Genomic DNA, 14,993 nt, shown 5'->3' with positions numbered 1-14,993 from the left:
ACAGGAGCGACAGCCCAGCCGTGCAGTACTTCCCAGGTGTCAAGCCCTCACGTACCACCAGGAGGTGGTGCCAGATGCTCAAGTTTCTGCCGAGGCCGATGCTCAGATCCTGGAAGACGACTCCCCTGCAGGACTATGCCTCCAGATGCAGGAGCTGACCAAGAGCATTGCTGCCTTAGCTCTGACCATGCAGTCCCTACAGGAGGTCCCCAAGGAGAAGATCAAGCTGGCTTCCAGACCGGAGGATGTCCCCTGGCAACGACAGAGGAGGGTTCCGCCAACCAGAGGCGATCGCTTCCATCAGGACGGACGACCCATCTGCCGCCGCTGCAACAAGGTGGGCCACATTGCAAGGTACTGTCATTTAAACGAGTAACTCCTGGGGCAGAGGGCCAACCCCCAGGAGTAGGACTACCAGGCCTGCAAATCTGGAGAGCCAAGTACATTGGAGGATGACCTGTTCTCCCCATTGTGATCGACGGTATCCCCATGAACGCTCTGTTGGACACCGGTTCTCAGCTGACAACTTTGCCTTACATCCTTTATAAACGTTATTGGGAGGACACCGACATCATATCCCCACGGGAAATCATACACCCATTAAAGAGAGATACCGTCCTGTACCCCAGCTCATTATCAGTGTGCCAAAGACATGTTGCGTGAGATGAAGGAGGCTGGGGTAGTTAGAGACAGTTGTAACCCCTGGGCAGCTCCATTAGTTCTCGTCAGGAAGAAAGATGGCACGATGAGGATGTGTGTTGACTGTAGGCAAATAAATCGCATTACACACAAAGATGCATACCCACTGCCCAGAATAGAAGAGTCATTAGCTGCTTTAAAATTTGCTAACTACTTCTCCACCTTAGACCTCACCAGTGGGTACTGGCAGGTTCCCGTAGCGGAAGAGGACAAAGAAAAGACGGCCTTTACCACGCCAATGGGTCTCTGTGAGTTTAGCTACATGCCGTTCGGACTGTGCAACGCCCCAGGAACATTCCAGAGGATGATGGAGTGTTGTCTGGAACACAAGAATTTCGAAACCGTCCTGCTGTACTTGGACGATGTCATCATCTTCTCCAAAACCTATGAGGACCACCTGAAGCACCTGGCAGAGGTGTTCGAAGCTCTGTCCAACTTTGGCCTAAAGGTAAAACCGTCCAAATGTCATCTATTAAAGCCCAAAGTGCAGTACCTAGGCCATGTAGTGAGTGCCGAAGGAGTGGCCCCAGACCCTGACAAGGTCACTATGATCAGAGACTGGCAGAAGCCCAGCAACCTCCATGAAGTCCGGCAGTTCCTTGGGTTGGTAGGCTACTACAGAAGATTCATTAAGGACTTCACCAAGAAAGCCGCGCCATTGCAAGACCTGTTAGTGGGCCAATCCAAGAAAACCAAGGGTAAGAATACCCCATTTGACTGGAACAACGGACTGGAGGGATCCTTCACTTGTTTGAAGTTGGCGCTGACGGGAGAAGAGGTACTGGCCTACCCTGAATATGACCAACCATTTGTGCTGTATACGGATGCCAGCAACATGGGACTGGGAGCCGTATTGTCCCAGGTCCAGAAGGGCAAAGAGAGGGTAATTGCTTACGCCAGCAGGAAACTTCGTCCCACTGAAAGGAACCCTGACAACTACAGTTCCCTTAAGCTGGAGTTCCTCGCCATCGTTTGGGCAGTGACGGAGAGGTTCAAGCACTACCTGGCCTCAGCAAAATTCACCGTTTTCACAGACAACAATCCACTGACACACTTGGACACAGCAAAACTTGGTGCCCTGGAGCAGAGGTGGATGGCCCGGTTGTCCAATTATGATTTCACCATCAAGTCCCGGGCAGGGCACAAGAATGCGAATGCCGATGCGTTGTCCAGGATGCCCAACTTGCCAGAAACGGGAGAGGACTCCGAAGCCCTCGAAGAAATAGTGTTGCCAGCTTTCCATCGCCCCAAGGCCACTCAGCATTCCCATCATGTGAGGAACGGGCACAGGAACAAGCAGGGCGCCGCAAATGCAGTTCCCGGGTCATTGCAGCAGATTTCAATGCAAGAAAACTGTCACCATTCCCATGTTATTTATGTGTATCCATATAAATGGCCCACCCAAAAAAGTTTGCCTCATCACTGAACATAATGTTCTGTTTAAAATGAGGTTCCTGTTCCAATTTTTGTTTTGCCAATTCTGCAAATTCAGTGCACCGATCTTCGTCACCCTTGTTGATATGCTGCAGCAGCTGGATTTTGTAAGGGTGCCATTTGTGAGTAGCTAATATCCGCCGAAGGGATGTTCGACTGATGCCAAATGTACAGGTCCTTCTCAAAAAATTAGCATATAGTGTTAAATTTCATTATTTACCATAATGTAATGATTACAATTAAACTTTCATATATTATAGATTCATTATCCACCAACTGAAATTTGTCAGGTCTTTTATTGTTTTAATACTGATGATTTTGGCATACAACTCCTGATAACCCAAAAAACCTGTCTCAATAAATTAGCATATCAAGAAAAGGTTCTCTAAACGACCTATTACCCTAATCTTCTGAATCAACTAATTAACTCTAAACACATGCAAAAGATACCTGAGGCTTTTATAAACTCCCTGCCTGGTTCATTACTCAAAACCCCCATCATGGGTAAGACTAGCGACCTGACAGATGTCAAGAAGGCCATCATTGACACCCTCAAGCAAGAGGGTAAGACCCAGAAAGAAATTTCTCAACAAATAGGCTGTTCCCAGAGTGCTGTATCAAGGCACCTCAATGGTAAGTCTGTTGGAAGGAAACAATGTGGCAGAAAACGCTGTACAACGAGAAGAGGAGACCGGACCCTGAGGAAGATTGTGGAGAAGGACCGATTCCAGACCTTGGGGAACCTGAGGAAGCAGTGGACTGAGTCTGGTGTGGAAACATCCAGAGCCACCGTGCACAGGCGTGTGCAGGAAATGGGCTACAGGTGCCGCATTCCCCAGGTAAAGCCACTTTTGAACCATAAACAGCGGCAGAGGCGCCTGACCTGGGCTACAGAGAAGCAGCACTGGACTGTTGCTAAGTGGTCCCAAGTACTTTTTTCTGATGAAAGCAAATTTTGCATGTCATTCGGAAATCAAGGTGCCAGAGTCTGGAGGAAGACTGGGGAGAAGGAAATGCCAAAATGCCTGAAGTCCAGTGTCAAGTACCCACAGTCAGTGATGGTGTGGGGTGCCATGTCAGCTGCTGGTGTTGGTCCACTGTGTTTCATCAAGGGCAGGGTCAATGCAGCTAGCTATCAGGAGATTTTGGAGCACTTCATGCTTCCATCGGCTGAAATGCTTTATGGAGATGAAGATTTCATTTTTCAGCACGACCTGGCACCTGCTCACAGTGCCAAAACCACTGGTAAATGGTTTACTGACCATGGTATTACTGTGCTCAATTGGCCTGCCAACTCTCCTGACCTGAACCCCATAGAGAATCTGTGGGATATTGTGAAGAGAAAGTTGAGAGACACAAGACCCAACACTCTGGATGAGCTTAAGGCCGCTATTGAAGCATCCTGGGCCTCCATAACATCTCAGCAGTGTCACAGGCTGATTGCCTCCATGCCACGCCGCATTGAAGCAGTCATTTCTGCCAAAGGATTCCCGACCAAGTATTGAGTGCATAACTGAACATTATTATTTGATGGTTTTTTTGTTTGTTATTAAAAAACACTTTTATTTGATTGGATGGGTGAAATATGCTAATTTATTGAGACAGGTTTTTTGGGTTATCAGGAGTTGTATGCCAAAATCATCAGTATTAAAACAATAAAAGACCTGACAAATTTCAGTTGGTGGATAATGAATCTATAATATATGAAAGTTTAATTGTAATCATTACATTATGGTAAATAATGAAATTTAACACTATATGCTAATTTTTTGAGAAGGACCTGTAGATGATGATGAGACACAGTGGCTGATAAGTCAGGTTGTTACGTCAGCAACTCAGGAGGTCCAGGGTGCAGCAGTAACAGATGTGGTGGTGGCAGACAAAGTCACCAACCCAACTTGGCAAGCTGGCATGCAGAGCGAGGTCAGCAGTGCAGAAGGGGAGGGATCAGCAGCACTGAAGCAGGTAGAAAGAGGAAGTGGGAGTGACCAGAGGAAGAAGGCGGGTAACTGTTCTGCAGAGCACCATCACTCATGAATTTCTCAATAAAATGATCATTTGCAACATGTGCATGCCATGCCAAGATAAGCAGGGGCCTGACCTCTAAGAACCTCACCACCACCAGCATGATCAGGCATATGTTATCTAAGTAAGACGTTCACAATTGGTGTCAACAGGTGACAACACTGCCTCTTCCCCTGTGCTAGGTACTTCCCTTGATACTGGTGCAGATGCCTCTCACCCTGTATCTGTCCCTGCACATTCTGAAGCAGCACCATCAGGCACTTGCAAAAACTTGTCCCAGCACAGCTTTCAGCTATCCCTACCCCAGGCCTTGAAATGAACAAAAAAGTACCCAGCCAACCACCCACAGGCCCAAAGGTTAAACGAGCACATTTTCAGGCTGCTTGCCCTGGAAATGTTGCCATTTAGGCATGTAGACACAGAGGATTTCCGCCGACTCCTGACGGCAGCCATCCCCCGGTGCTAGGTCCTCAGCAGCCACTATTTCTCCTGGTCTGGAGTCTCTGCCTTGTACCAGCACGTGTCCAGGAAGATCACCCGTGCCGTTACCAACACAGTTCCTGGGATTGTCCACTTAATGACGGATACCTGGACAAGCGCTTTTGGCCAGGGATGCTACATTTCCCTGATGGCATACTGGGTGAACATTGTGGAGGCTGGGGCAGAGTCCCGGCCTGGCAAGGCACATGTGCTACTAACACCGAGGATTGCTGGCCCTACTTCTATCAGGGTTCCCTTCACCTCATACACCAGTTCCTGCACCCCCTAAGCTCCTCCTCATACTCTATATCTGATTTGGTATCTCAGAGAACATTTTATTTTTACCTTTTTATATATTTAATGGAAGCACTGTATATTTTTACTAGCTTTTTCCAGCCAGCTAACGCTGCTGGTGATTAAAGTTAAGTAAATAATAATAACATTCAATAGCCTCGTGTGGTAATGTGTGTGGACGGAGCCTCGTGTGGTAATGTGTGGGGATGGAGCCTCGTGTGGTAATATGTGGGGACGGAGCCTCGTGTGGTAAATTGTGGGGACGGAGCCTCATGTGGTAATGTGTGGGGACGGAGCCTCGTGTGCTAATGTGTGGGGATGGAGCCTCGTGTGGTAATTTGGGGGTGGAATTATGTGTGGTAATGTGGTGAGGGACGGGATTATCTGTGGTGATGTCGTGGGGGGCGGAATTATGTGTGGTGATGTGGTGGGGGGGCAGGATTATGTGTGGTGATGAGGTGGGGGCGGGTTTTATGTGTGGTGATGTGGTGGGGGTGAGATTATGTGTGGTGATGTGGTGGGGGGGCGGGATTATGTGTGGTGATGTGGTGGCGGGGTGGGATTATGTGAGGTAATGGGGTGGGGGGCGGGATTATGTGTGGTCATGTGGTGGGGGGCAGGATTATGTGTGGTGATGTGGTGGGGGAGCAGGATTCTATGTGGTGATGTGGTGGGGGGTGGGATTATGTGTGGTGATGTCTTGGGGTGGCGGGATTATGTGTGGTGATGTGGTGTGGAGGCGGGATTATGTATGGTGATGTGGTGGGGGAGCAGGATTCTATGTGGTGATGTGGTGGGGGGGTGGGATTATGTGTGGTGATGTCTTGGGGTGGCGGGATTATGTGTGGTGATGTGGTGTGGGGGCGGGATTATGTATGGTGATGTGGTGGGGGGGATTATGTGTGGTGATGTGGTGGGGGCGGGATTATGTGTGGTATTTGGTGGCGGGATTATAAGTGATGGGGCGGGATTATGTGTGGTGATGTGTTGGGGGTGGGATTATGTGTGGTGATGTGGTGGGGGGCGGGATTATGTGTGGTGATGTGGTGGGGGCAGAATTATGTGTGGTAATGGGGTGGGGGGGATTATGTGTCATGTGGTGGGGCAGGATTATCTGTGGTGATGTGGTGGGGGGCGGGATTATGTGTGATGATGTGGTGGGGGGGCGGGATTATGTGTGGTGATGAGGTGGGGGGTGGGTTTTATGTGTGGTGATGTGGTGGGGGCAGGATTATATGTGGTGATGTGGTGGGGGCGAGATTATGTGTGGTGATGTGGTGGGGGGCTGTTGTGAATTCGGTTGTCAGGCTCCCTCCTGTGGTCATGAATGGTACTTCGGCTGGTTCTGTCCATGGACTTCCTCTGGTGGGTGTTTCTGAGTTTCACAGGTGACGAGGTTAATTCGTTAGCTGCTGCTCTATTTAACTCCACTTAGATCTTTGCTCCATGCCACCTGTCAATGTTCCAGTATTGGTCTAGTTCACTCCTGGCTCGTTCTTGTGACCTGTCTTCCCATCAGAAGCTAAGTTCCAGCTTGTATTTCTTTGGTTTGCTATTTTTCTGTCCAGCTTGCTATTTAATTTGTTGTCTTGCTTGCTGGAAGCTCTGGGACGCAAAGGGAGCGCCTCCGCACCGTGAGTCGGTGCGGAGGGTCTTTTTGCGCCCTCTGCGTGGTCTTTTTGTAGGTTTTTGTGCTGACCGCAAAGTAACCTTTCCTATCCTCGGTCTGTTCAGTAAGTCGGGCCTCACTTTGCTAAATCTATTTCATCTCTGTGTTTGTATTTTCATCTTTACTCACAGTCATTATATGTGGGGGGCTGCCTTTTCCTTTGGGGAATTTCTCTGAGGCAGTTTCTTAGGCTGTGCCGAGTTGCATAGGGAGCGTTAGGCGCAATCCACGGCTATTTCTAGTGTGTTTGATAGGTTTAGGGATTGCGGTCAGCAGAGTTCCCACGTCCCAGAGCTCGTCCTTATTATCAGTAACTATCAGGTCATTCCGTGTGCTCTTAACCACCAGGTCCATTATTGTACTGACCACCAGGTCATAACAGCAAATTTGCATGCAGCTTTATGTGCTGTGGGGGAGAAACCTCTTTTGTTCACAGGAAAGAAAATGGAGAGAAGGCACACCATTGAAGAGGCATTGGAACTGATTCTGAGCAACACAAACCCTTCTGACTCAGATGGAGAAGACATAGTCCTTCAACCGGATTCGGACTCTGAGCTGTCTTCAGGTTAGGCTGGCTTCACACTCCCTTTTTTGCCTGTTCATTTGGATCCTATGTTTTGCAGGGGTTGGTGCAGATAAGGGTCGGTGACTTCCGTGTGCACGGACCACGGAGGAAAGTGAAAAGCCTAAAAATAAAGAATTTCATATTCACCTCAGTCCAGCGCTGACAGTTCCTCTCACTTCCGGTGCCGCTCATTAAGCTTATGAATATTCACTTCACTGAGCCCAAGAGTGAACCGGAAGTGAGAGGAGAAGAAGCGCTGGAGGGAGGTGAGTATGTGGTGACAGCAGACAGCGCTATCTGTGGATTCACGGATAGCACACGGACATCACCCACGGTGCATGGGGGCCAAAAGGGATCCTGTTCTGCTTGTTTCAAAAACGGACAGAACAGGATGCCAAAAAAGGCAGTGTGAGTTACCTATTTTATTTCCTGACTATCTTTTTTATTTTGAACCAAAACAAAATGCTTATTTGAAATTATTTATCTTGCAGATGAGGGGACTCCGCCTCTACCAAAAAAGAGAGCTCGGTTGGTGAGTGAGCCGACAGAGACCGCAAAAGATGGCACAGTGTGGCATGAAGTACAAGTGGGGAAACATCTCCATTTGACCCCAATAGAACCGTACCCTTCAGATGCAGAGCCAAGTGCTAAGGCCAGACGAAGTATACAGAGTCGCCTTCAGAGCTTCCTCTGTTTTATCAGTCTTGACATGCTTCGTAGCATTGAAGAATGGACTACTCAACATGCACGTCACACGGAGCAGGTGGATTTGTTCATGGGTCTCCCGTAACTAATGGCATTTATTTCAGTCATTATCTTGCGGGGGGTGACCAAGGTTCCATCACTACATGACAGCTGGTCAGCAAACCTGGGAAACCCAAGGATCATTGCCACTATGACCCGAAACCGCTTTCAAGACATCATGCAACACCTACGCTTTGATGACATGTTCACGCGCAGTGAGCGAGTGGAGACCGATAAGTTTGCTGCAATCTCTGATGTGTGGAGATCGTTTGTCACCAACTGCATCGCATCCTACAACCCTAGTCGACACATCACTATTGATGATGAACAGCTTTTCCCGTCAAAGACTCGCTGCTGTTTTCTGCAATACATTGCAACAAAACCAGACAAGTTTGGCATCAAGTTTTGGGTCTCCATTGCAATCAATGCAGCAATGTTATCAGGGGTGATTCATTCCATCATCCACACTCAGGCAAACGTTTTAATATAAGGGGATACTACACATGCAACACAGCTTTTGTAGTTTATCTGATTAAATGCCCTTGTGACCTGATGTACATTGGTGAGAAAACAAAGCCAGCTAAAGACCGAATATCTAAGCACAAATCCACAGTACGTTGCAAGAACCTTCTTCTCCCCATACCTGAACATTTTATTGCACGTAATCATAGCGCTTCTCAATTGAGATTTCAGATAATTGAGCATGTACCACAACCACAGAGGGGTGGTGACCGCATTCAAAGATTAAAACAACGTGAGGCATATTGGATCCACACACTAGGGACCCTCTACCCCAGGGGTCTCAACAGAGAATATGATCTGTTATCCTTCCTATAAGAGTATTCTGTATAGTATGCCTTATTACTTCAATCTAGGTTTATTGTCCTGTGTTATATGCTTATAGGTGATATATACCCTATTCTAACTGTACGTCTCCTTTTCAGAATCGCCGCTTCTGACCTTGAGCCACCTAGGATCCACTATATCATGCACGGTCTTTCCTTTTACCACTTGGACCAGCTCTGCTTCTGACACTATCCCTCTGAGCCACCGTACCCCTGTGGGACGCATGATGAGGTCACTGGAACGCACTCTGTGCGCACGCCCAGCTTTTCTGCTCTCTCTATGTGTAGTCACACATATTCAGCCTCGGACTTAAGCCACGCCCACTTCCTGTTATATTCACTGCACGCCGCTCATCCAGGCAGACAAGCGGTGGACACCGCGTCGCATGGACTAATCTGTTCCACAGCTCCTCTCAGGTTTGTTATCCTCCTACCTTTAGCTCTCACTACCATCATTTGCAGTGCTTTTACCTATCATGCGCTCCCCATACAGGCCACCCACGCTATTCCAGACCCTGTTTTGGTCGGACCCTGTGAGCCTGCTTCTATCTACTTCCTGGTAGGACAATTATACTTCACTACTATGATCTCCTACATTTGGGGCTTTATTTATACCTCTGCCATATATTTACTAACACCATTTTCACCACGCCCATAGAACTCACAGCACTGGCAGAATTTCACTGCCTCCCTTTCACCGCTCCTATTGGCAGTACGGTATGTTCCTCTGTTTCCCACTTGTACATTTTCTTTGTTTCCATATGGCACTTAGCAGTGCATTGGGATTTTCATTATTATGTTATACCATTTCCTTGTTCCCTGCTAGATGCTGACCATTGTTTTGTCTTGTGCATAGCCTATTGTGTTGTGACTTTTGAACTCCGTGTTATAGTATAATATATACTCACAGGACCGTATCTTTTTGTTTGTGTACATACTTTGTTTTCCTTCTTTTTGAGTGATGTTAACTCATCTTGTTTTCTTTGTTATTTTGTACATAGTTACTGAGGAAGGCCAATATTGGCCGAAACGTTTATCTTCTCTCTTGTTAATAAATCCCAAGAGATTCACCATAAGTTGAGTGCCGGGTTTATTTTATATTGATATATGGTGTGGGATCCTACCCGGGCACCTTCACAGGGTAGTGCTTACGGTTCTTTTTCCCATAAGTGTACCCTTACGTATAGCACACCCCACGGTCATGACCTCCCCAGTTTTCTCGTATAACGCTGAGGAGACGTCAAATATCATAGCACAATCTACCATCTCCAGTGACTTTCTTAAAGTCCCCCCCAGGGAAACCAGGGGCAGGGACCTGGAAAGAGAACAACGTCACATTATCAATATAGAACTGCACTGCGCAACTCTCACTGAGTATTTACGGGTCCAGCGCATACCACGTGGCCTGAGAGTCCCTCTACGTCCCACTCTCTTTAGTGACTCTACGGAATATTGCTGTAAATTTGAGAAAATACTCAATAAATGTTATTTCGATTTAATAACTATAACCATAGAACATCTCCATAAGGAGATTGAATCCAGCTCAGCCCGGATCCAGAGTATCGAGACGCAACTGTCCTCAACGAGTACTGCTGAGGAATTAAGTACCTTGAAATCTCAGATTCAAACTGTCTTGGATCTACATCGGAAAGACACAGAAAACAAGAAAATAAACAAATTCGCCAGAGATACCGAGGACTACGACTTGGACCGAGTCTATAAATGGCGCAGCAAACCCTCCACAAGGTGGGCCTCAAACAGAAATGTTTCGAGATCTTCAGTAGACTTTTCCACCTCGGGGTCCGAGCCAGAGAGGAGAGAACCAGCACCCACGAGCCATTTTTTATCGAAAGGCCGGAGACAATACAGAAGAAGAGGACCAGACGAGGCCAGAGGTACAGGCAGAGACAACATACAACAACGAGTGACCCGTTCGCAGGTAATTGGCCATTAGTTGTCAATATTTCTTCCAGGACTCTGGGGATAGCCGAACACAATATACTGCAAAAAGGCTTATCCTATTGCCCATCATATAGGTGCAGGACATTTGAACTCGAAATGGACCTATTGAAATTTTTCCGTCGTCTTAGACTAAAAGCATACTTTTCAGAGATGCCTTCCCAGCCTAACCCCACAGCACCTAGTGGGTCTGCCCCCAGATTATTAACAGCAGAGAGCCTGGGTCTGAGACCTAAGAGTTCATTCAGACCCCCACGTGGCTCACACACACTGGAAGCATTCATTGACTTAGTACATAAATCGTTCCAGGATCTATGCACAAACATTAATAATGGCCAGCTACATTTCGCCCCTAACCTCACAGCCCTTGACCAACAGGGCCTTAGATCCCTACAAGATGACCCCAATCTGGTCATTAAGCCCGCTGACAAAGGGGGAGCCATTGTGGTAATGAATAAAACTGATTATGTTAGGGAGATTTTGAGGCAACTTGATGATGCTACCATATATAGGGAACTTCCAAGGGACCCTACCAATGAGACCAGGACACTCATAACAGAGACCCTACAGAAATACTTAGATCTGGGGATAGTAGACTCAAAAACATGTGAATTTCTCACTCAAAAACACCCCGTCACCCCGGTGTTCTATACCCTCCCAAAAATTCACAAGAATCTACAATGTCCCCCTGGCAGACCCATAGTGGCCTCAACTGAATCTATTTTATCCCCTTTATCAGTGTTCCTTGAAAAGATCATTACACCTTTAACCAAAAATGCACCCTCCTTTATTCTAGACACGGGCGATTTCCTATCCCATATCAGACAACTTGGGAACATATCTAACGGGGCATTCCTAGTATCATTTGATGTAAAGGATTTATATACCTCCATCCCACACAAGGAGGGTATAGACACAATAAGTCGGCTCCTTTGCTCTACCGGAATGATAGGGGATCAGGTCAATGTCTGTACTGAACTGCTCACACTTGTACTTACACGGAACTTCTTTATGCTCCAGGATACGTTTTTCCTACAAATACGGGGGACCGCAATGGGGTCTAACGTAGCGCCCCCTTACGCCAACAGCTACATGGCAGATTATGAGGCTACACTCATTTACACTCATCCCCTTTACCATAACCACATACGGTCATGGAAACACTTCATCGACAACATTTTTTGCATCTGGGAAGGCCCACTGGAATCTCTGCAGACTTTCCACCAATTCCTAGATACCTCATGGCCAGGTTTATCTTTTACCATGGCCTACGACCTAAAAAAACTCAGTTTTCTGGATACATTGGTCATAAAGGAGGATGATGGATCACTGTCCACTGATCTGTATACTAAAGAGACAGATAGAAACAGCCTTCTCCACTTCAACAGTTTCCATCCCAAATCTATGAAAACCTCAATACCCAAGTCTCAGATCCATAGGATTAACCGCATAGTATCTAACGACACCACACGCCCGGCTAGGGTAGAAGAACTCCACGATAAGTTCCGACAGCGGGGCTACCCTAACTCAGTCCTACAGAACACAAACCATACACCATCTACTAATAGGGCGGGTGGGTCTAATAGGATTCCTTTTGTACACACCTATCATCCTTATGCCTATATACTCCACAGAACTATCCGTAGACATTGGCATCTATTACAGGAGGCACATCCTAAAGTCTCTGAGTTTCGCACACCTTTCCTTCCCTGCTTCAAGAGAGCACCTAACATCAGGGACAAATTAGTTAAAGCAGACGTTGCCCCTCCTAACACCGTCCCACGGTAATCATTTCTACAGAATCCAAAATTTGGCACATTCCCCTGTCTCCATTGCAATCAATGCAGCAATGTTATCAGGGGTGATTCATTCCATCATCCACACTCAGGCAAACGTTTTAATATAAGGGGATACTACACATGCAACACAGCTTTTGTAGTTTATCTGATTAAATGCCCCTGTGGCCTGATGTACATTGGAGAGACGACACAGCCAGCTAAAGACCGAATATCTAAGCACAATTCCACAGTACGTTGCAAGAACCTTCTTCTCCCCATACCTGAACATTTTATTGCACATAATCATAGCGTTTCTCAATTGAGATTTCAGATAATTGAGCATGTACCACAACCACGGAGGGGTGGTGACCGCATTCAAAGATTAAAACAACGTGAGGCATATTGGATCCACACACTAGGGACCCTCTACCCCAGGGGTCTCAACAGAGAATATGATCTGTTATCCTTCCTATAAGAGTATTCTATATAGTATGCCTTATTACTTTATTACTTTAATCTAGGTTTATTGTCCTGTGTTGTATGCTTATCGGTGATATATACCCTATTCTAACTGTACGTCTCCTTTTCAGAATCGCCGCTTCTGACCTTCAGCCACCTAGGATCCACTATATCATGCACGGTCTTTCCTTTTACCACTTGGACCAGCTCTGCTTCTGACACTATCCCTCTGAGCCACCGTACCCCTGTGGGACGCATGATGAGGTCACTGGAACGCACTCTGTGCGCACGCCCAGCTTTTCTCCTCTCTCTATGTGTAGTCACACACATTCAGCCTCGGACTTAAGCCACGCCCACTTCCTGTTATATTCACTGCACGCTGCTCATCCAGGCAGACAAGCGGTGGACACCGCGTCGCATGGACTAATCTGTTCCACAGCTCCTATCAGGTTTGTTATCCTCCCACCTTTAGCTCTCACCACCATCATTTGCAGTGCTTTTACCTATCATGCGCTCCCCATACAGGCCACCCACGCTATTCCAGACCCTGTTTTGGTCGGACCCTGTGAGCCTGCTTCTATCTACTTCCTGGTAGGACAATTATACTTCACTACTATGATCTCCTACATTTGGGGCTTTATTTATACCTCTGCCATATATTTACTAACACCATTTTCACCACGCCCATAGAACTCACAGCACTGGCAGAATTTCACTGCCTCACCTTTCACCGCTCCTATTGGCAGTACGGTATGTTCCTCTGTTTCCCACTTGTACATTTTCTTTGTTCTCATATGGCACTTAGCAGCGCATTGGGATTTTCATTATTATGTTATACCATTTCCTTGTTCCCTGCTAGATGCTGACCATTGTTTTGTCTTGTGCATAGCCTATTGTGTTGTGACTTTTGAACTCCATGTTATAGTATAATATATACTCCTCACAGGACCGTATCTTTTTGTTTGTGTACATACTTTGTTTTCCTTCTTTTTGAGTGATGTTAACTCATATTGTTTTCTTTGTTATTTTGTACATAGTTACTGAGGAAGGCCAATATTGGCCGAAACATTTATCTTCTCTCTTGTTAATAAATCCCAAGAGATTCACCATAAGTTGAGTGCCGGGTTTATTTTATATTGATATATGGTGTGGGATCCTACCTGGGCACCTTCATAGGGTAGTGCTTACGGTTCTTTTTCCCTTAATTACAGAACAAAAGACAGTGAATAGAGATAAGATAAGCTATAGATAAAATCCTTTAGGTCATTTGACCCTTCTCTGGGTTTCAAAGGTAGAAATGTCAAATGACCCGTCTCTGGGACTTCCAGTGTTAAAACGTAAATTCTTTAATAGGTTGTACCTTCTATGGTCTAAAAGAATCCAATTGCCTTTCAGGGAGTGTGTGAACCTTTGATTGTTTGGCATTAACATATTTTGGAGACTGTTCCCCCCCTGTGTTTGATGAGTGGTGGTAGCCTTAAGTAACTGGGGTGTGCGGAATGTGTCAGGGTTTGATTTATGCTCACTTTATAGCCTAAAACAGAGGTTGAGAGCTGGATTGAGTGAGAGGGGATAAATTAACCCGTGAAGGCACACGCCATGTCACATGCTGAGAAGTGTGTACGTGACACTTCATTTCACAATTTCCTTGAAATAATTATATATTTTTTGTGTTTTCTAAAGTAGATGACGAGATATCTAAGCTGCCCTATGTACCTTCAAAAACGTAAATGTATCATAACAGTGTGCCTAAAACATTACAAAGAAATGATGCACTGAAAATATTTCAAAACACATAAAGAAATTTCTTCTCCAAAATGAGTACTGCAGCCTGTTCTTCCCTGTCTCAAGATCCGATGAGAGTCACCTGATAGCATGTCTTTCAGCTCTAGCCTTCCATGATCAGCAATTAATACAGTGTTAGAAATGAAAGGTCTGCAGTCCTCATGAAGAACTTTGCACACCTTCAGTAACTTTGTTCAAGGATTCAGTTGATATATTTTAACTGTATCATTGACCTCAGACCACGAAACTAATTAATT

The 14,993-nt window shown here is 46.3% G+C and overlaps 1 protein-coding gene across 1 annotated transcript in view; it reads right to left on the bottom strand.

Annotated features, from left to right (window-relative positions):
* Positions 1-14,993, bottom strand: part of STK32A (serine/threonine kinase 32A) — a 363,613-nt gene that overhangs the window by 236,324 nt on the left and 112,296 nt on the right. The gene's annotated exons all lie outside the window — the stretch shown is intronic.

This window comes from Ranitomeya imitator, chromosome 4 (genome assembly GCF_032444005.1).
Source record: "Ranitomeya imitator isolate aRanImi1 chromosome 4, aRanImi1.pri, whole genome shotgun sequence".
NCBI lineage: Eukaryota > Metazoa > Chordata > Amphibia > Anura > Dendrobatidae > Ranitomeya > Ranitomeya imitator.
Note: the sequence above shows the minus strand (reverse complement) of the source record. Positions and strands in the feature narration are given on the sequence as shown.